The 13,835-nt window shown below is 40.2% G+C and overlaps 1 long non-coding RNA gene across 2 annotated transcripts in view; it reads left to right on the forward strand.

Annotated features, from left to right (window-relative positions):
* The first annotated feature begins 571 nt into the window (after positions 1-571).
* The window catches only part of LOC148540695 (uncharacterized), a 71,466-nt gene continuing 58,202 nt past the window's right edge, over positions 572-13,835 (forward strand). For both annotated transcript variants that reach the window (XR_015869412.1, XR_015869411.1), the window contains exons 1-2: positions 572-716; positions 4,059-4,211. This is a non-coding gene — a long non-coding RNA (uncharacterized LOC148540695). The remainder of the gene's footprint in view (positions 717-4,058; positions 4,212-13,835) is intronic.

Consider the following 13,835-nt stretch of genomic DNA (forward strand, 5'->3'; position numbering starts at 1 on the left):
ATATTACTAATTTTGGAAATTACTAATTTTGTAAACTATGGCCTGTAACTTGCACGTGAGTGCTGACATTCTCAGCGGGCGATTATTTAAACGATAGTGATCATTTATTTATTCAGTTAGGAAGTCAGGCCATAGCACAAGTTTTACACTGCACATATAACACAGCACTCCAAGCCAAGAATAACACAACACTGCAATGAGTAAATATGCGCACCCTCCATCAATGCATGTGCTGTGGACACCCATTCCTTAGCAATGTTTCCTTGCATGGAGCCTTGAGCCTGTGAATGCTGCCTCTATTTCAAGCACCCCTCTATGTGCCACTTCCCATATTACTGGAGATCTTTATCCTTAAGACTCTCTATATCATCCATCGCAACATTACATCTCCAGGGAGGATGCAAAAAGAATTGGGCAGTGTTGAGGTGCCTGCGATGATTATGAGGGAGGTGAGGAGGCGGAGAAGCCGGTGAGGGGGTGGGGGGAAGCTGGTATTTTCTCTCTTTTAAAGTGTGTACTAATACCATTACAGGGCCTGTTCTCTTTCTCTTTTCCTGCATTAGAGATTGGCTCTGGGAGAGGGGAAGGCGGTTGCAGCATAATATTACCTTGTGATTCTATGACCCTCCTCTATGCATCCCTAACTCTCAAAAGCTGATTCAGCTTTCAGCCTGAGCTCTGGTGACTCCACTGCTGCAACAGACTCTTCTAACAGGGTATGTCTCTCTCTCTCTATGCTGTTCTTTCTTCCACCAGCTGCACCAGAGCAGCTTGCTCTTAATGCTAGCACAGAATATTACCTGGTCCATTCAAACTTGCCTAGTGACTTCAGATGAGCATCACTGCTTGGGATCGGATGCCTCCCCTCTGTGTGCTTTGCATCTGGGGTGCATGAATGTGCTGCTTTGGTTGGCTGTGTGTTGGATGAAATTACTCATTGCAGAATTCTGCAGAGCAAGCAACTGAAATAGATGTATCAGGCTGAAATCTTACAACTTTGACATGTAATCGTTGGGCAGGGTTAACCTGTTCACTGCTGGTGGAGGCCCTGCATTGCCAGTGGCTTTACAGACCCAGTTCTCTGCTGCAACAGAGAACTGATTAACCCAAGCTGAGTACAGCTTTTATCATGACAGGGGGTATTGTACAGAACCTGGAAAGAGCTTAGTGTTTGTTTAATTAATAAGCAACATTCTCTGTATGAAATCATATTCCACATTAATTAGTGGTCACAGCAGGCTTATTGTAACAAATGTTATTTAATAAGAGCGTGTCTCATGTACTGATATAGGACTATTTAATTTATTATAATAGATATATATACCAACACCTACTAGTGTACACATAGTAACGTGGCAAACACATTAGAATATGTCAGTAAGTCATCACGAAGGATTATCAGGAATGTAAGAAACGTGTATGTTTGTATGTGAGACAGAAATTATGTAGATATGTACACCTGACATGCTATAAATTCTGTGTTTAGTGATTATTGGCATAATGCTTTTTGCTATTTTGTAGTGTATATAATCTTTTAAAGCCGAGTCTATATTGGTTCTAACAGGATGTTTTGTTAAATTTGAAATTAGACACACTCCAGATCTTGCAATGTATATAGACTGGGTTTGATCTCAGAGTTATTACAGTGTTGAAGACACATGCTCCCTATCCATTATCCAAGACATATGTTAAATACAAGGTACATTTATGTTACAGTTATAATCCAAGCAAAATATTTCTTCCAACAAACATTATTTGCTTGAAAGCGGATTGTGCAGCTTTGTACAGCTATACTGTAAAGTGACAGGTAGACGAAAACGCAGGGAGGGCCCAGTCTGTAAAGAAGGGAAAAGATGTGGCTTACAAAATAGCATGTCACCCATGCGTGCCATGCTGAATTATGTTGCTGCATGTTCTATGTTATTTTAGCAAGCCGGCTCTCATAAATATTCTCATTATTAATATACTGCAGAGGTGCACATACTACAAGCACGTGAAAGAAGTTCCTGCAGGAAGCAGTGATCTTGAGAAACAGTTGTTTCTGGGAGTTTGACAGCTTTTTACCACGGGTGCTTTAGGATCTAGAAATTCTTTGCTACAGATATGTCAGTGCAAATAACACTTGGATGGCACAAATAGTTTGTTAAACTGGAATTAGATAACTTATTGGGTTGAGACCAGAACTTTGGTGCTAATATTCCGTGGTAATCTTTAACTATTCAGTTTATATAAGATGCACAATATCAGAAATCCTGTCCAGGGTTTATAAATAAATATGCCTGAGCAGTTTGCTTGGTCGAAAACATTCAGGCTTTTCGCCTTAAACAGAAGCAGTTTATTTTCACTATCTTCTGTTAAGCCAAGATATATATACTCAGGGTTTTTATAAAGAACGTTAGTGTCTAAATAATAATCCTGAAATGTAACAAAATGTCTAAAATAATGGCAAGGTTTGTGTCATACATTGGGAATGAGATTACTGTATGCAGAAGATTATATTAGGTAATAAATATATAGCGACATTTATGCCCTATTTGTGGGGGGTGAAAAACAGCATAGCAAAAAGAAAAAACAGAAAATCTCCTGCCTCAAGTATTGGCTTTACAGAGAACACAAAATAATTTTCTATTTACAGCTGTAAACACACTACTTTCATTTATTTAGTAAGGACCCATGCAGTCCCTACAACTAACATGAGCAGGTTCAGCAGAAGCTGGTAAGCATCTCTAAAACATTTGACTGCAATGAATCTAGATCAGAAAGGATTAATAGTAAAGCATGAGCAGACTAATTCAATGCACATAGATGCCCTGATGTAATTGTTATTCACACTCTGTATTCCCAATCTCATATAGTATCGTAACGGATGATAAAATTACATAATTTAAACTTTTTATTTACAAACATACTATACCTTTTTTTTTTTAGCAAATTAGATATGCCAACAAAGCCGACTATCTAGGTAATCCCTACTAAACCTATTCCCTGATTAATATTTATCTATATAAATCTTGTAAATGGAAAAAAAAAAAAAAAGATTACAGACTTCTGAGCAGTGTAATCAATTACACAATATTCAATTACAGAGCAGATAAGGCCGTACTATGTCTGTTTAGTTTATGATTTTACGGATGCTAGACCTCACCCAAGTGACTAGATGGCTGACTGAATTATTATTGGTTTGCAATCGTATTTACAGATATTGATATAAGCCTATACATTTTGCTAGATGTACAGTGTATAGCTCCTTAACTGCACAACTAGTCTGAAGACTCCTTGTACTCCTGTGGGATTAGAGATATTAATCAGTCCTTGGGAAGACAGTCCATTGAAAGAATTCAATCCTACATTCCCTTGTCAGTAGAAAAAGCATCAGATTATTGACTCAATTAGCTCCATATACAGGAAGAGATTTCTGGTGCCTCTACCATATAAAACGGATTAAACTATGTAAAATAACAGTGAAAGAAAGGAATTCAGAGTGCTCCGCGTGCTACGGTAATTTTATTCCATCCTCTTTAAAAGGGTTCATAAAAAAAAAAGCTGAAACAGAAGCATCAAAATTCATTAACACTGAAACAGCCATTCTACGTTAGCCTGTAAATTGCTATTGATCTGCATAGTTCTCCTGACTTGTGTGTGTAATGTTACAGGGAGGAGGGTAGCTGGGTTACAGTGAAATGAGGCAGGTAAGTTGACCAGCTGAGCATACCATTACAGCAGTGCTGAGTGAGCAGGAAACACCACGGTGACCTCTCGTTTAGTCAGATGCCTAAATCCAGCTCATAATAGTCCTCTATTCAGTGTGATCATCATTTTCACTAGTGGCACTCACTGTACATTGTTAGGGGAGCTTTAAAGCTCAGAGTAGATGCAAAGGAATGAGTGAGCAGAGAGAGAGAGAGAGAGAGAGAGAGAGAGAGAGAGACTAGGGAGAGACAAAGAGAAGGGACAGATTGGTGTTAAGTACTAAGAGAGACATACTGATACAGAGACCAGCATGCATGGCCTGTAACCTGCCTGCCTTCCATGCTATCCTGATATATATTTCATTTCAGACGCCTGCTCACGTAGTAATTCTGTCCCGCTATGGAGATACCGGACAAATGAAATGACATTTAACATGAAAAGATATCAGAGCAGAGGGCACAGCCTTCATCTATAGTGTGGAAAGATGCAGCCTGCTGCAGTGACATCTACGGACCCCAGAGGTAAGAATTTCCCTTACTTTCTTTGTTTGCTGCTCACCCTGTTGTGTCTGCCTACCCATGCTGTGTTAACCTCACCTCTGCTGTTACTGCCAGCTGTCACAGTGACACCTAATTGTAGTAGGGGCACCACATTTGGTATCAAGGGCCATGACCCTTTGCAGTTGGGTCTATACTTGCCCTGCACTGAGACACATAGTTGTGCTGTAACTTTTATCTTGTTTACGGTTTAATCTCTTATTTTTTCACTGTGCTGTTTTATCTGGACTGGTTTAAATGAATTGTTAGAAATGTTATTTATAAACAGGCTATATGGGCAGAGGGCCTGCACGTTTTATAGCAACTGTAGACAGACAGCTTATGTGTGCGCAGTTATTACCATGTGCGGTCTCTAAAAGAAGAACATCAGTCAATGTGCCGTATGAATGGAGCAGTATAGGAATTATTAAATGCCCCGTTACGTCTATGCATTTTAAATAGATGATACATTTGTTTGCTGATAAAACTGTTTCGCAATATATTTGTAAAGACTTAAAAAGTATATTACTAAAACACAAAAATAATCCAAAATTGTTACACATATTTCAGGAGTGTGAAAATACAGTGAATTTATTTCTATTAAAAATATAGGTTTTATTTCAGGGGAAATCCCATCTTGGTGTATGGTCTTACGAGTTGGCCAGTGTTATTTTTATTTTTAGATATTGCGATGCTGGATTAGTGCCATTGAAAGGGTTAACTAATAAAATGAAGTGTAATATGTCACATTGTGGTACCAATGCTATATTCAGCACTGTGTACAAAGGGGCTGATTGCTGTAAGTCCAGGATAGGTGTGTGTGCATTGCAGTATCTATCTTGTTTTACAAATGTACACTGTAGTCCACATATACATTTTTATTTCATAACGAAGTAATCAAGAAAAAACTTTCCAAATTAACTAAATGATAAAAAGTTACACAAAAGTCAGTTTCAGTTTAGTCATTCACTTCTGCTGCGACTGAGTGATAAAATGTAATTATATATGCCGTACATTGTAGTAATACCAAATAGAACTATGCCCTAAAATACTCATAAATGTAATGCATCCACAGTATAACATAGATTTGAGATAATAAGAGGTAATTTATCAAGCATGACCAGAAGTGAAAGGTTTAAGCTATTTCCAAGCTACCCAACACCCCAATCTTTGGACCCGCAGGACGCACACCCTGTTTGGGGGACATACTTCTTTATATGTCCATATGGAAATACCACTGCTGTGGAATGTAAAGAAGTATGTATCTCAGGTGGGGATTCACTGCAGCGGAATCCGCCGGACAGTACGGTGGTGAACCGACAGACGTTTGGGCTGCACACTTGTAGGAGATTATAGGGTAAGATAAGGACATTGGACATGTTTTTTGTAGCAAGCATGTCAAATATAGACTAAGCATGTGTTGAACTTTACATCATCACTGTGTTTCATTTTCATCTGGAGACCATATCGGCCTATATATAATGCAACTTAAAGATTCAGATCTGGAGGAGAGCAATACATGGCACTTACCTACCTCGGGATTTAAAACTACACCCATCATTTTTCTCTCCAGTTTCTGCAAGAGAGGGAAAATAGAATGTTCACCATAAATAGGTTGTAAATGATCACCATCTCTTTAATCTCAATGACATTCAGACTCACGCAATCACATCCGATGTGCTAAGAAACAATGCAACACCGCAATGCAATCAGACTATTGCCTGAACTACAGTGTATTGTAATATTAACATAGTCAGTAAGAACAACGTTTTCTACTTTTTTATTGTGTATCCAGAGCAAGGCAAACAAATACACTTTCCTCATCCCTCATATCTTCAGATAACTGTAGTCTAACCCGTATCCGGAACCAAATATAATGCATGCAGCCAGGCCATGGATGCCCTTACAGGCACATGCTTCTCTATTGGTCCATAGCTCTAGTCACATGGGTGACCTCTCAGTAGTAATTATGAGAGGCAAAAGAATTATTACTTCTGTTTAAGGGGTGTCAGAGCTTATCAGAATGTGCACATGTCAATTTGTTATAGCTATGGTGGAGGTGGCATAAAGTTGCAAAGCTGTCTGCTCAATTAGGCTCACACATTGCTCTTCAATGCGAGTCGCAAAGTACGTAAAGGAGTAAAAACGCAATTGCCGGATGCATAAATATAGCAGGATTTCTCTGCCCCTTACTTCACTGACTTTAGTAATGAAATATAGGGTACAATGAGCAGTAAAACATCTGCACTAAATTCAAACTCTTGCAAAATATTTTTTTATTACACCTGTAAGCATTTTTACTGACAATCATCTATTTTAACTGCACTGTATTTATGCAATCTAAAAATATGTAAGTAACAGGGATAGGTGGCTCAGACTAGGGAATCAAGGGGAGGCACGCTAACGTTATGGCTTGGAATTCAAGTGTTAATAAACCCACTGAGGCCCACGCTCGCCAGATGTGTATGTCAGTTGTAGTTTAATAATATCCGCAAAATTTAATGATAATCGGATTGATGGTGAATTAATGAGGGGTGTGGGATAAAACTACAAAGGTAAGCAATTCCTGGACATGATGTTACAACTTTGCATCTGGAAAGCATGGCATGCAACCAAGCAATGCCTGAGAACAATGTAAATCTATGCATGCTGTAAATGTGCGTACAAAAGTGTGCAAAGCGCAAAAGCAGGTGCACTAGGCAGAAAGACACATTGCTACATTACGTCTATCTTGCAGAAATTACCCTTCATCACAAGATGGGGAAAAAAATGCCCTTTTTACAGTAATTAGAGAGAGACTAGATTTACCCTTCAAAGACTGCAATACAGCAGAGAGATGCAGTGTCCTCAAAATCTTCAGAAATAATCTGCAGTGGAATTATTTTAGTAGCTATCAATACACCTGCAAGCTGCTTAACCTGTTCATAGAAATTAACCTCCCTGTGTTTCACTCCATTAGTGAAGGGATCAATAATAAAAAAAAAAGATAAAAAAAAGAAAAGAAAAAAATCCTGACCTAGCAGACTGTGCGAAGAGTCAATTGATGATCTTGTACTCATGTGTGTACTGTTGTACTACTTTGACTGTGTCAGCAGGTGGAACCGCTCATCAGGACATTAAATATTCAAAGAGCTGACTGCGGCAGGGCCAGAGAGAGGCTCCACCAGGATAAAACTCGCTGTCCAGGCTTATATTTGTAAAAATCACAGGCCTACGCTCATTACTAGCTGCCTTCTCCCTTTTGTGCTTTTGTTATCAGATAATGAGCAAAGACGGGTGGGCCAAACACGTTTTCTGGTCTGTACATTTAAAGGGATTTTGATAGATGAATGGAATATTTTTTAAACTTTATATTCCAAACAGTAAGTAGTGTGATATGTGCAAGTTCTCGTTACAGTGAAAAATTTATATGTATAATCCAACATATATTCATTTTGCATGATTATACAGTCTATAATGTTTGTTAGAGTAACCGTTTTGTAATTTGCAGTGTCAAACTGCAGTGTAAAGAATTCAGGAGTTTCCACATAGTGACTTTGTATGCAGTTGAAAAAATAGATTATGTTTTCATCTACTTACATTAAACACCTTGGAGGTCCCTTTGACTAAATGTATGGTTTTACCTTCCGGTTTACTTCTGTGCTTTTCAGTCATGTTTTTATACAACCAGGAAGATTTACATTTGCTGCCACGCAATATGTTTCATCTCTACTGTGTTTACTGTATTGGACAAAATTGAATCTAGAGTGCAGACTTTTGTCATATTCCAGAGCAATGGCAATGTAAAAGGCTATGCCTGATAATATAAAGACATGGCTGGAAAGAAATAGATGCTCATTTAGTAAGTCACATTAGGTCATGTACAAAGAGGCAATATCCTTAACAGAAACATAGTTACATTCGTAATCTGTGCAGTAGTGGTTAAAAAAAATATGGTTTGTTGTTTGTGTTTTTAATGAAAATCCTTGCCTGGAAACCTGATGTCCTCTGGCACTTATTTGCATTAAAAACGCAAGTACAAACACCATCAAAAACGCAAGTTTGTTTGACATTCATTTGTTTATAGCATTTTGGGTTGCATTCTGGAGGTCACTGGGGTCAACTAGGCTTCTCCAATATGTCCACTTCAGTAAGCTCAAGTGAATGGAACAACATTAATAGAACAAAACTGAGTAGTAACAGACAGACATAAAGGTAAGAGGGCCCTGCTCACAAGCTTACAATCTATAGCATTGTACTAGTGTTAAAAAAAGCTAATGTAACACATGAAATTGATGCTATTAGGCATGAGGCTTGAGTCTAACATGTCCTATCTCTTTGCACCTCCTTTTCAAAGACATTCAACCCCCATGTCATGTTTTCTTACTGAACCAGGGAAAACTGGTGTAAAATCATGCAAAGGTCTAAAACACCCTGGCCAAATACAATACAGTAGCCTATGATACTGTGGGCACCGCCGCGATTCAAGTGACATACACTAGCTCCAAGATTTAAAGCAACAGTACATTTTTAGGCAACGCCAACCTGGTATTGTGCCGGCATCCTCAAATCACGTGCTACTACATTTGGGCCTGAAACTTTAAGTAAAATAAGGGGCAAAAATGCAGAAAGCTATTTGCAATTGACCACAGAGGTTTACTGTATTAAACTGTTTACTGTAGCATGTAAAATGTCTACACATATAGTGGACATAGCATGAAAAATAGACAGCTGAAAAGATGTAATCTTGAAGGGGAAAATAAAATGTATTTTTTTTCTAATCTCAACAAAAAATATCCAGATCTGTATCCTGTATTTAGAATGTATTTATTAAAATATTAACTACTGTACTGAACACTTGCAGTAAAATGCAAAAAAGCAACAAAAATAACCAAATACAGTACAGTACTGTAATAGTTTAAAATCCTGTATCTAAGAAAAGTTTGCAGTATAAAATGCAGGAAGAAGTAATATTAGTAAATTTGGCCCATTAAAATGTATTGGATAAACTGTATTAATGTAGGTAATTTTGGTGGAAGAAAGACAATAGAATATACTGTAGAAAGTATAACATAATTGCTGCAATAACTTTAGGTCTTGCTTCACACTTATTTTCCTGATTTATTTCACAGTTCTCTATGTTTATTGGCATTTTACATTTTGAAAACTGCAATAAACAAATATACAAAATTTATAAGGAACTTTGATCCACTAGAAGATATCAAAAAAAGACTTATTGAATAAAATGACAAACCAAAACAGGTTTGAGCAATAAAAATAAATCTTATTACTAAACAATTTGAATAAAGACAAATCAACTGAGAGATAAGTAATATACCCAACACAAGCAGAAGCATGCCGTCCCTAAAAAGACTTTTGTTTACTCCTTAAATTATATAAAACGAAAACTAGTCCAAAGTTATTTAAGATTCACCCAGATGCTGTATGGCATATTTATTAATAATTGCAATGTAGCCCCGAGAATATAAATTATAATTTCGTATTGATGCATAACATAGCTATAACATGCTAATTATTGGGGCAATGTATCAAAGAACACCTGCAGGGACATGGTCTCTGATAGGAACCCGTCCCTGCAAAGTGCACAAAGTAACGTGATCACTTCTGTGATCATTTTCATTCTGGGTTCAAAATCGTCATTCTTATTGCGCATTTGTGGTAATTGGATCACGCATGTGCAAGTAGCAGCTAACAGAAAGGGATCCTTCTCCTTAACAATAATTCGAAATGTATCTTATAGGTTACAATGGTGTTAGTTATCGGAGCCAAGCTTTGGAGATTGGTACATTTCATAAATAGCCCCCTGGAGACCTATGTGGGCTGCATTTGCAAGCGAAAACGTTTCGACCCTATTATCAAAATGGTCTAATTTCTGTTTTCTTAAGATAAGATTTGAGAAGCGTAGAGTTGTACAGATGACTACATATCACTTTTGATTGGCAGGATAAATGTCCCATCACATCAGCCTCCCAAGATTTAATGAGTGAAGGGGGTGGGTTAGAGTATGGAAACCTGATCGATCAGTGATTTGTTTTCAAGTGGCCTAAATCAATACTGACATTCTAGATTGATAGTTTTGCTGAAAAGCCCAATCTTGACTGCACTAACAGTATTGCACTTTTGTGACCAGCACTTTTAGGTATTTAGTACTTTATGGGGCTGATGCAAAGCTGGCCATACATGAGTGTACTGATAATTGATAAAGATGAATGCAAAAATAACATGTTTCCGGCCAAATGCAGAGCTTGTGATACGTTCTAGTTATTAGTAGCATAAGTGCTTATGTTGTAAACCACTTATTTTATGTGCAATAAAAGTCTGAAGTACAAAAAAAATCTCTAAAACAGCAAAAACTACTCAGTCTAGTGTGCGCACACACACACACACACACACACAAAATGCGACGATGAAAACACCAGTATTCGCTGTTCGCTAATAGCAAACTGAAAGAGATTTACTAGCGACAGCGAATATCATCATCCGCTATTTGCACCTGTCCCTAACCACCTGCAAATAATATGTTTTTCCCAGACCAACATTTTTTTTTCGGTCTACGTCTGTACACAGGGCCTGATTCAGAGCCGGACGCTCTGACAAGAGCGCTCGCTCTGAATCAGGGCCGGCCTACCTATTATTGGAGCGGCCTCCTGGTCGCTCGCATAGCTGTGGGTGACCACCCACAGCTTATGCGAGCGGCCAAAAAGATGGTCGCGGTGGTCAAGACCATCACGACCATCGGGCTTGCAACGAGACCCTGCGGTAGGGTCTCGCTGCCGCAAGCCCACGAGTGCTTTTGGCTCTATCAGAGCCAAAAGCACTCCCACTGACATCACTGGGAACGTCTCCGTCTGGGCAGCAACGCCCCCGGCACGCCCACCAAAGGGGGCGTGCTGTCACTCACCATCGTCAGCACGCCCCCTTTGGTGCGAGACCCATAACGACGGCTTGGCCGTCGCTATTCGGGTCTCATGCATGCGCACGACGGAGCTCCCTCCGTCGTGCACATGCGCACTAGGGCAACATCGACCCGCTTGCGAGCGCTCGCGAGCGGGTCTGAATCAGGCCCACAGTTCAGTGAACACGCCCTTCTTGTACTTGGTTTATTTTAAAATGCCCTATCCTCCTTCGTGACGTAGAAAGGTGTAAGTAGCAGAACCAAGCATATCTCCATTGGCGCACATGCCTGCGTCCATTGTTCTAAGTATACACAGTGCATATTCACACAAAATACCTATATGTTTATGTAGCAATAAATACGGGAGACTGGCAGTCGGGATGCCTGCGGTCAGAAGACCGACAGCGGCACCCCGAGGCTCAGAAACCCGACAGGGGCTTGCTAAGTATCCTAACCTTCCCCCCTTCATCTGTCCTTCCTGCATCCTAACCCTCCTCCACCCCTGTAGCCTAACCTTCCACTTTAGGGCCTAAACCTAATCCTCCCCCCTTGATGCCTAAACCTAACTCCACCTGCCTGCAGCCTAACCCTAACTCTCCCCCACAGCCTAACCCTAACAACCCCCTCTCCCCCCCACAGCCTAAACCTAACCCGCCCAACTATACTTACGTTCGGGATGCCGGCTGTCGGAATTCCAGCGTCGGCATCTCAAGTGATGCCGGGATTCCTGTGCCGGTATTCTGGCTTTGGGTCGCGATTCTGGCGCCGGGATTTTCGACCGCTGGCATCCCGACCACCGGTTTCTTAACTGCATCCCGTTTAAGTAGTTCCCTAACTATGTAACCAAGTGTAAGCTGTTTGTGATTATGAGCTTTTTCATTCAGTAATATAGCATTTAAACCTTCATAATCGTGATGTAGATATCACATACACCTTAAATTGCTGTGCAAACTGTGTGAAATTAATTTTCTTATAATGTCACTTTGTGTGACATTTAAATGAGAACTTAAAAATACAGTTGTAGTGTTACAACCCACCATCCCAACTATCAGGCCTCAGGGTGACTAAGGTCTCCGCCACTATCATCCACGGACACCCTACAACTAGTCAGTTCTTCTGCCACAGGAAGCCAAAGAATGAAACACCAGAACTCAAGTGAAGAGTGTTTGATTGCATTACTGCCCAGCCATCCACATGAAAGACGTCAAAGTGCTATAATACATCATTGTCTATTCCACTCCAGCAGAACTGACTACTGAACAGGTAGTGGAAGGGAGTGACTAAATTGGGCCTGGCAAATAAGATGCTCAGAAGAAATGGTGCACCACCTTGTTACTTGTTAGGCAAGCAAATCAATTAAACATTTAGGGCGTGATATACTAAGCAGTAAAATGCGGCCAAACCTCCGAAAACTGCAGTTTTCGGAGGTTTGTCGCAATCCCCATATGTATCAGGCTCCAGGGGTGTTTCAAGAGAGGAGGGGGATAGTGTGCAGTCTCTGTCATGGGCCCCGTTCTATCAGTCCGGCAGCCAGCAGCGCACTGAGCGCAGAGCGGACAGTGCGGCACTGATAGACTCTGGGCACTAGAGTGCATGCGCAAAACGACGGGAAAATGGCCACTGCGACCATTTTCCAGGAGTTTTTACAGCGCTGACACCGGCGCCGACGTTGGACTCCGGAGAGGTAAGTATAATATGGGTGCGGGCCCCCCCCCCTGCACCCATTGTAAATACGAGCCTGTCAAGCTCCAGAAAGCAAAACTTTACAGAATTTGTGCCTGAGAGGCAATGCCATCAATTGATGATGTTGCCTATAGAAGTATATGGGCTTCTCTTCGTGGAAATCCCCGAAAGATCCCTCTCCATGCCCCCAATCCCTCCGCCGTAGCTTATGCATGCGCAGGTCAGTGGTGCTCACCCACTGGGACACTACACACATAAGTACCCATCTTCATTTGTGTACTGTTAATCAATATAAGCCTTCTTTCAACCATATTTTAAAGCATGTCTATTAGCATTCAATTTATGGGTTCAAATATTATACAATCATGTCAATTAGCCAGCATCATTTACAATATCACAGCATGTGACCAACTGAGATTTTGGATAGGGCTTTGTACTGTGTATAGCCACATCTTAGACAATCAAAATTTCACTGAGTCAATTTTGATTTGAGCTAGCATGTTGAAAAACCAGTCTGACAGATGACCCCAGCAGCAGATATGCAAGGACATTGGCGAGCCTTATACAGTATGATACTGCAATGCTGGGAAAACACTATGTGAAATTTTGTTTGTTCAGCCAATGAACAACATATCGCATAGTGCATCTGTGGGTGTGTACTAATGATATGTCTGTGAACCAAGCCGTTCACCGACATATCTGGTCGGATGTGCAGCACAGCTTATGCCGATGTAACTTGCCAAATCGTTGAATTAGTTGGCCCATCGGGTGGACGGACGATTCATTGCTCAGGTGTATGAACCCAGCATTAGTGTGCAACTAATTTTCACAGCATTTCAATCACGTTGGATTTGTGTAATATCATAAATCTGGCAATTTGAAAGAGCAAGTAAGGCCACTTCTGCCAGTAATATACTGCATAAGATAGCCTTTGTATTAGAGAGCAAAATAAATGCAGGTAACAATTGGGCACCTAGAACACTTATCAACATGTCTGCACACAGCTGGCCATATAGGTTGAGATCTAGCCT

Source organism: Taudactylus pleione, unplaced genomic scaffold, assembly GCF_031769625.1.
Source record: "Taudactylus pleione unplaced genomic scaffold, aTauple2 ptg000018l, whole genome shotgun sequence".
NCBI lineage: Eukaryota > Metazoa > Chordata > Amphibia > Anura > Myobatrachidae > Taudactylus > Taudactylus pleione.